Here is a 7,557-nt window from a genome sequence, read left to right as displayed (position 1 = left end):
CTTAATTGGTTTCCCGTTTTATATTTTTTTGTTATTGTATTTTTTTTTGTGTTATAATTAATTTTAGTCGATTTTATTTTATTTCACTTTACTTCAATCAATTTCTCCTTTTTCGTTTACCTTCTTACAATCATTCGCTTATTTATAGCATCTCCTCTGGATGCTTCAAATTCATCGGCAACTCCAGATTATTCACATACAAAACTGTTGAACGCTCGAAGTATCTGCCAATGAAAACTGCTGCAGCAACAACAAATGTCAGCAGAGCGAGGATGGCGAAGAAATTTAGTACTCGTGCCGTGTATGCAGAAAATGGCATTTTTAGTTTTAGACAACAATAATTTTTTGAGCACGACTACTACTTATGAGCATTACAACATCAGTAATTTGTTAAATTGCCACAATTGTTTCGCTAAATAAAATTACTTTTGTATGTTTTCTAGACGACATTATTTATGAAGACGCGCACTCATAACGATTTTTCAGATGCAAAATTAACTTTCACAAATGTAATTGAGCCGGAAAATTACGCATCACACAAATTACACAACTCATTCCGTCTTAGCGTACCGCACTACGTAAAAATCATGCGAAGACTGACTCACATTAATCGGATGAAATGAACATTTCGCTATTTCGTCGATTCGCAAAATTGTCTGCCCCACACCACCATACACGAACATTTGCCCCCAACTGTATGGGTGTGTTATTTTTACCAGCTCCAGCAGCTGGCTGCTGCCATCCACACAGAGTTGACCTCAGTCAGCCGGAGTAGAAATGTCGCAGACGACGACAGCAAATGCGTTCCACAACATCAAAAACAAACATTTGCGTGTTCGTAGGATGCAAAAGCGCAGCATCTCATTTGAAATTGCGCTCTCACAGCATATTGGAACTCCATCATTTGGTTTTTTTTTTGCAAGGGCTCAAGGAAAATTGTCGCGCTGAAATTTTTTTCTCTCTTGTATAGTCTCTTGTGTTCTCTTTTTCAACAAACTGAGTTTGTAAGCCACAGCCGATTTGTAGATTTTCCACACGACACGTTGGGTTCTTTTACTTTGCCCGCTTCGTTTCTTCTGGTGCGGCTGCTCCTTCCTGTTCCTTTTCTTGTCAGCAATTTCGTACTTATTTCGCACGCTTCTTTGTAGTCTTCAGTGCTTGTGTTATTGTTTTGGTTATTGCTCTTGACGTCTAATTCTACACCTCGTAGGTTAGGTCAGTGCATGAAAACGCAGCGTTGGTATTTATGCCCTAAAATAGAAAGATTAATATTTAAGTATACTAAATATATGTATGTAAGTACTCGTACATATATGTAGATATGTATATGTATGCGTACTTTCTTCCATGTATTAATAGTTCTATATTATATGTATTTTCGCTATTTTTGTCTGGATTCATAATTTCTTTACTTACTGAAAGTAAAATCATAAATTAGCACACGAAAAAAAATTGTTTGTTTTGATATATGAAAATAGTAAAAGTAATTACATATAGATATCCTACACATCTTTGGAGATCACGACATTTGCGTTCGTTATGATGATGTCATGTAGTTATACCTGTAAGTAGGTAAATGTCGGTCATTTTTGTCCTGATGGTTTGTGGACGTTAATAATTTTTAGGGGTTCAAATACAACTTCGAATTCAGCGTTTGTTGGCTCCTTTATTATTTTTGTCAGCTGATTGGTCATTCGATTAGTTTCTAATCATAATGAAAGCATTTTTATTATAAGCTTTTATTTAACTTGGTCATCCCGCGCAAATCGCGGAAATTTCCAATCGATTTTAAACTGACTTCCCGACAAGTTAGAGACTTGAAATTTTCAGCATAGTTCCAATCACGATGACAATGCAATTTAAAATATAAATGAATCCCCCATATGGTCCAGGGGTCTCGATTCAAAGGCGGTCAAAAAATAGTAAGATTTATGGCTAACAGAGCGTAATTTGCCAAAGAACGTAAAACCACTATAAAATTGTTAAAGCTGTCGGCGATAGTGTAGCAAAGCTACTTGTGGCAAATTCTGATATCAACCTAGTCTAGATATGAACCTCGTTGTATGAATTAGAAGACTCCAGATGTGGCCCGTCAGAAGAAGTTAAATATTGCGCCTAAATATATGCCATGCTACAACGGAAATGGACGACACGCCATTTCTTTAAATAAAATTAACTGCTGCTATATGTACACATGTATGTTTATACAAACCGTAAGCAAACAACATTTTGCTTGCCAAGTCTTCTGTTCTCTTTCATTGCAAGTTGAATTATTTTAATATCTATTGCAAAATTTTTTACATAAAATGAAATAACACTTTTTAATATACAACGCTTTTATAAATGGACTAAAAATTATAAAATAAAATAATGTAAAAAAAATATTTTTTAATAACAAGCTTTTATTTAACATGTACAATCAAAGGAATAAAATAAAGTAGTGTAACAAAAGATTTTTTAGCAAGAAAATTTTGTCAAAACTGCACTAAAATGAATAAAATAAAATAAGTTAAGGTCTCGTTAAAGTTACTAAAAGCCATTTAGTGAAAGGAGTTATTCAAACTCTAATGAAAATTACTAACAATTTGTATTAATTTACTTCGTTTTTAAAAAAGCTTGTCGCGCGAATAGCAAACCGACATTTAAATATATGCATACATACATATATATATATATATACCTAACCAATTATGCATGTACGCTGAATTCCTTTATGTGGGTGACGATTTTGAAGTCCACCACCAAAATTTTACCGAATTTACAGTAAAACTGAAAACCAAATAATTGCATTACCTCCTCTTTCGTTTCGTCAGAATCGATAGAGGTTAGGAAAATACCTCGAACGCGTAAAAGAAAGTATAATATTCCCTTCTCTAACGGCGGTTTTATAGGAGTTGTTGTTGGGCCTGAAGCCCAATATTTTTGCATCACACGATTAGGCTACCAAGTTACACCACATTTTATGTGTTCTAAAAGTGAAACAAATCTGATCATAAACATGATTTTAGGATAGCTCTCAATCCCTGCGGCACCTATCGGAAGACAAACACACTGATCCTTCTAAAAATCTTTGCATAAAATAAAAAACATTCAATGCGCTTTAGAAGTCTGGTAGAAAATGGTTCCCAACTGAATGATTCTGGCCATTTATAAATATATAAATGCTCAGAATGAATAGAGAAGTCGATTAAGCCATGTCTGTCTGTCCGTCCGTTCGTGTACACCATAACTCGAGCACAAATTGAGATATCTCAACGAAATTTGGTATGTAGGTTTCCATTTATCCAAGGTAGGTTGGTATTGAAAATGGGCGAAATCGGACTGTAACCACGCCCACTTTCCATGTAACGGTAATTTCCAGAAATACGAAAACTTCGATATTTTAGTAACTACTGAAGATAATCCACTCAAAACTGATATTTACAATAACTTTCTGACAAAAAATACGAATATTATAAATTTTTATAAAATGAGCGTAGCCACGGCCATTTATGGTTTCAAATTTGGCACAGTTCTTGGCCTTGGTACAGGATACAAAATGGGCGAAAATTTTTAAAATCGGACAATAACAACGCCCACATCCCATATAACGGTAATTTAGAGAAATACAAAACCTTCGATAAATCAGTAAATATTAAAGCTAATTTATTCAAAATTGATGCTTGCAACAACTCCTTACCAAGAAATACGTTTATGATAAAATTTTGGAAAATGGGCGTGGCACTCGGTAACCACCATTCTACCATTTGTACCAAACTCGGTATGGTTATTGTGCTTGCCACATAAAAGCAAAACGTTGAAAATTATTGAAATCGGACTAAAATTGCGGCCGCCTTTCATTTAACGGTAAATTTCAGAAATGCTTGAAACTTCAATTCATTCGAAATTTAAGGACGCTAATTTACTCAAAATTGATACACCCCGGTTTACCATGTAGCGGTAGCTTTCGGAAAGATGAAAATCATATATTTAATATTTGCGCCGGGTATTTAATGTTCGGCTCCGCCCGAACTTAGACTTTCTTACTTGTTTTACTTCATATTCCCCTGTAAAACTGAATTCGTGTGAATATACCAATTTTTCAAATTTTGGGCACAAAATGGGTATCAAATATCACGACGCACTATTAAAAACGGTTAAACACAAAGTTTGAGCTGCAGCAAAAAAATCGCAGTATCTCAATTTTGCGCCCGGGGTTTTAGTGCCAATGCACCAAATTAATAATACCAAGAAAATTTGCTTACCTAGTCTAGAAATCGGAAATTGGTTCACCTGCTCTGCACTAATTATTTATTTATATATGCCCGTACACACTTTGCATACAACAGCCGGAAAACGACAATGCCAGCACAAAGAGCAAGTGACCTAAGCTTTATACTGCAATCAAAAATATTCTTCTATAACCATAAACCACACAGAGCACTAAGGAAAGTGTACACATTTTGTACGTACTAAAATCTTAGGTGCCATGTGGACGGCGAATCGTTAATATCTAAGTGGTTTCATATAAAATTTTCGCCCACAACTAATTAACTTTGTGGGCTCAAACACTGCCACAAACAGTTTACAAGACGAACACAACTAACCATACCCAACCAGAGGCCATACATAAAAGTGAAAGCCACTTCAACGAAAGTCAAGCAAAACCATAACAAAAATCGCAGCCAATTCAAACACACAGAATATGAATTAACCCATCAAAAATATATGTATACATACATACACACAGCGGATATAAGGAGGTCGACTAAGCGCATTCCTTTGGCGGTCTTTAATATTTCACTCAACCAACAATCGATTGGCGTTGACGTGCAAGCTTATGTACATATTTATGTACGTATGTATATGTAGTTTTAATGTATGAAACGCAGTTACAGCGCAAGGAGGCAAGAGCACCGTGCCCAATGCGCCGTTCGTTCCAAGCCAAGTAGGTCACAAGGATAACCATTAATTTATAATTTCTTTTTACAAAAATTTCACTTTACTTTACGATGGTTCCCCAATTTCCCGCTCAACATTTTGCCAACCATCCGAACACTACTTACACACTCATCCACTCACTCACTCACTTGCCGGCTGCACACACCGTCAACCCACTTTATACTTCCATTCATTCATTCATTCATCATCAACCAAGAAACATTACCGCTAACACAACCACAGCGACTACAAAAACAAATGCAAATACACACAAAGAAAACATTGAAAGCGCATAAAATAAAATATGAATCATAAAAGTCGATGTTAAAAAATTGAATTTCTACTTTCAGCGCCAATTTCGGTATGACGTAAAACTAGATAAGTAAGTTGTAAGTAGAAAAAAATCGCAAACTATAAAAAAACCCCCAAAACTCACGGAAAAGTAAAAGCGAATAATGCAAGACATAGAGGAAAGTTGGAGGAAAGTTGTAAAAAGCACAATCACAGCAGCGCACAATGAGGCGAGCGAGTAAATTTACTGCGCTGCAATGCATCAATCAATGAGCCAAAACTTTTCAATGAATTATGAAATTTGAGAGCTTTTTGTCGGTGCGTTGATGTATGCAAGAGGAACAATAAAGCAGCGATAATCTGAATAGTGAATAAAGTAAAGTAAAGTAAAGTTATAGGAATTAGAGCTGCATAAGCACCAAGGATGCAAAGCAAAGTAAAGTGCAGCATAGAAATCATAATAATAAAATGCAATCTCAAAGCGAGCAAACATTTGAAAAGGCAAAGGATACGAAGCAAAGGCCAACAAAGAAAAGTTGCATAATAAATATGCGTTTACGAAAAGCGCAAATCACAAATCGCCTATGGACACTTGACGTAAACTTCTTTATAGGCCAAAGTGTGCAAAGCGTCATAAGCAAACAGCAAATTCCACAAAGAAATAATAAAAGGTCGTGCGAAAAGTATGTGGCGCATTGATTGCCTCAAGCATTTCGTCGTAGTGGTGGCACAGGAGCCTGCACGTTGCCAACAAAGTTAACGACAATAACAGCTACAGCGACAACAAAAATTTGTCATATGCGCACATCAAACAAGCTAACGGCCAATTTTCCCATCAATGCTTCCTCCATTCAAAGGCAGGCAGAAAAATGAATAATTTTTCGGCAGGCAGGCAATAAGCCGCTAAAGTAGCTTAGACGCCCACACATACACGAAGAGTTGTGCATACGATTCGCATACAAGTTCCACACGAAGCAGACTCAGCCAGAGCGAAAGTGAATAAGTGAGAGCGCGCAGAAATAATTACATATAACTATGTTGGTGCAACAGTGCGTATGAGTTCTGTGCCTAGGTGCGGAATGAGCAAAAGAGCGCGCGTTTTAAGAGAAAATTTCCCAGTAAAAAGGATATGGAAATAAATGTTGTAGCAACATATTTGGCCTTTACCTTAAACTTTAGTAGGCTATATTCGCTGATAGAAAGTACGCAGGCAAGCGATGCTTGTTGTTTTAAAGTATTTGTACGCATTATTGTTAGCATGAACGCCGCGCAAAAAAAATTATGGGACAAAATATGACCAACTTTGATGGATCATTTTAGTAATAATTTACATAAAGAAGAACTAGAGAGATGCTAAATTCTACAGCACAAAAAGCACGTTCTTCTTTATTTTTATTTTTAAAACTTTTCTGGAATTCCTTAAGGTTTCCTCGCATTTTTTCTAAATTTGTTGGAATTCTTCGTGTGTCAATTTTGGTATTTTCAGAATATATACAAAATCTCACGAAAGGGAGTCAGTCTGTCCGGAGACTCGTTTGGTGTCAAACGGCTCAAAGGGGTTTTCCGAATTCTGATAGAGCACAGCAGTATTACTTTCATGGAGATACTAAATTCAGACATCACAGCAAAAAAGCAACTTCTTTTGGTGCCGTCGAAATCGGCTTTGGAATCGACAACTATGTATGCATATGGATCCTCTGCTCGTGCGTATTTTCCAAAAATTCTTTGCTTTAAACATAGGTAAGCGGTGCAGATTTTTGGGCGTTAAAGACTCTCTGTCAAAAGCGTCATATTAAACTCTTAAAAAGGCGAGGTTTCGGCCGCAGTGGTTGAGTGGTTGTAGGTGCAGACTACCATACCGTAGGACCTGTATTAGATTCCTGGTGTTAGGAACAGCTAGTTCGTTTTTGGGTCCTTTCATTTTGTGTAATAACAATAAGACGCACAGCACAAATGGGAGAAGAAGCTCGTCCATACATTTAATAAAAGTGTATGCGCCAAAATATTATTATTATAAAAGCACAAAAAGGATTCCTATTAGTCTAAAACTACCACAAACTTTACAGCAATTTTTGTTTGTTTAACGCACTTCTCGAATTCTCAAAACAAACAAAAAGCGAAAAAGCAAGCAAGCAAATAAACGATAACACCAACAAAACAGACAGTGTGGGGATGATTTTCAGCGAAATAATGCACAAAAATGTTCATTCCTACCAAAATGATGGCGTATAATGAAAAAACTATAAGGTTTGCTTGTCCACCCCTCCACCGATTTACTAACTTATTCGTTTTGCTTATTCAGAAAGATAAATATTGAAGTCAAGACAACGAAGTCTCAATGGTCGC

The sequence above is a fragment of the Rhagoletis pomonella genome, unplaced genomic scaffold (assembly GCF_013731165.1).
Source record: "Rhagoletis pomonella isolate Grant_MI unplaced genomic scaffold, Rhpom_1.0 Rhpom_scaffold_00002, whole genome shotgun sequence".
Classification (NCBI taxonomy): Eukaryota; Metazoa; Arthropoda; class Insecta; order Diptera; family Tephritidae; genus Rhagoletis; species Rhagoletis pomonella.
The sequence above is the reverse complement of the archived record's forward strand: the minus strand, read 5'-3'. Positions refer to the sequence as shown.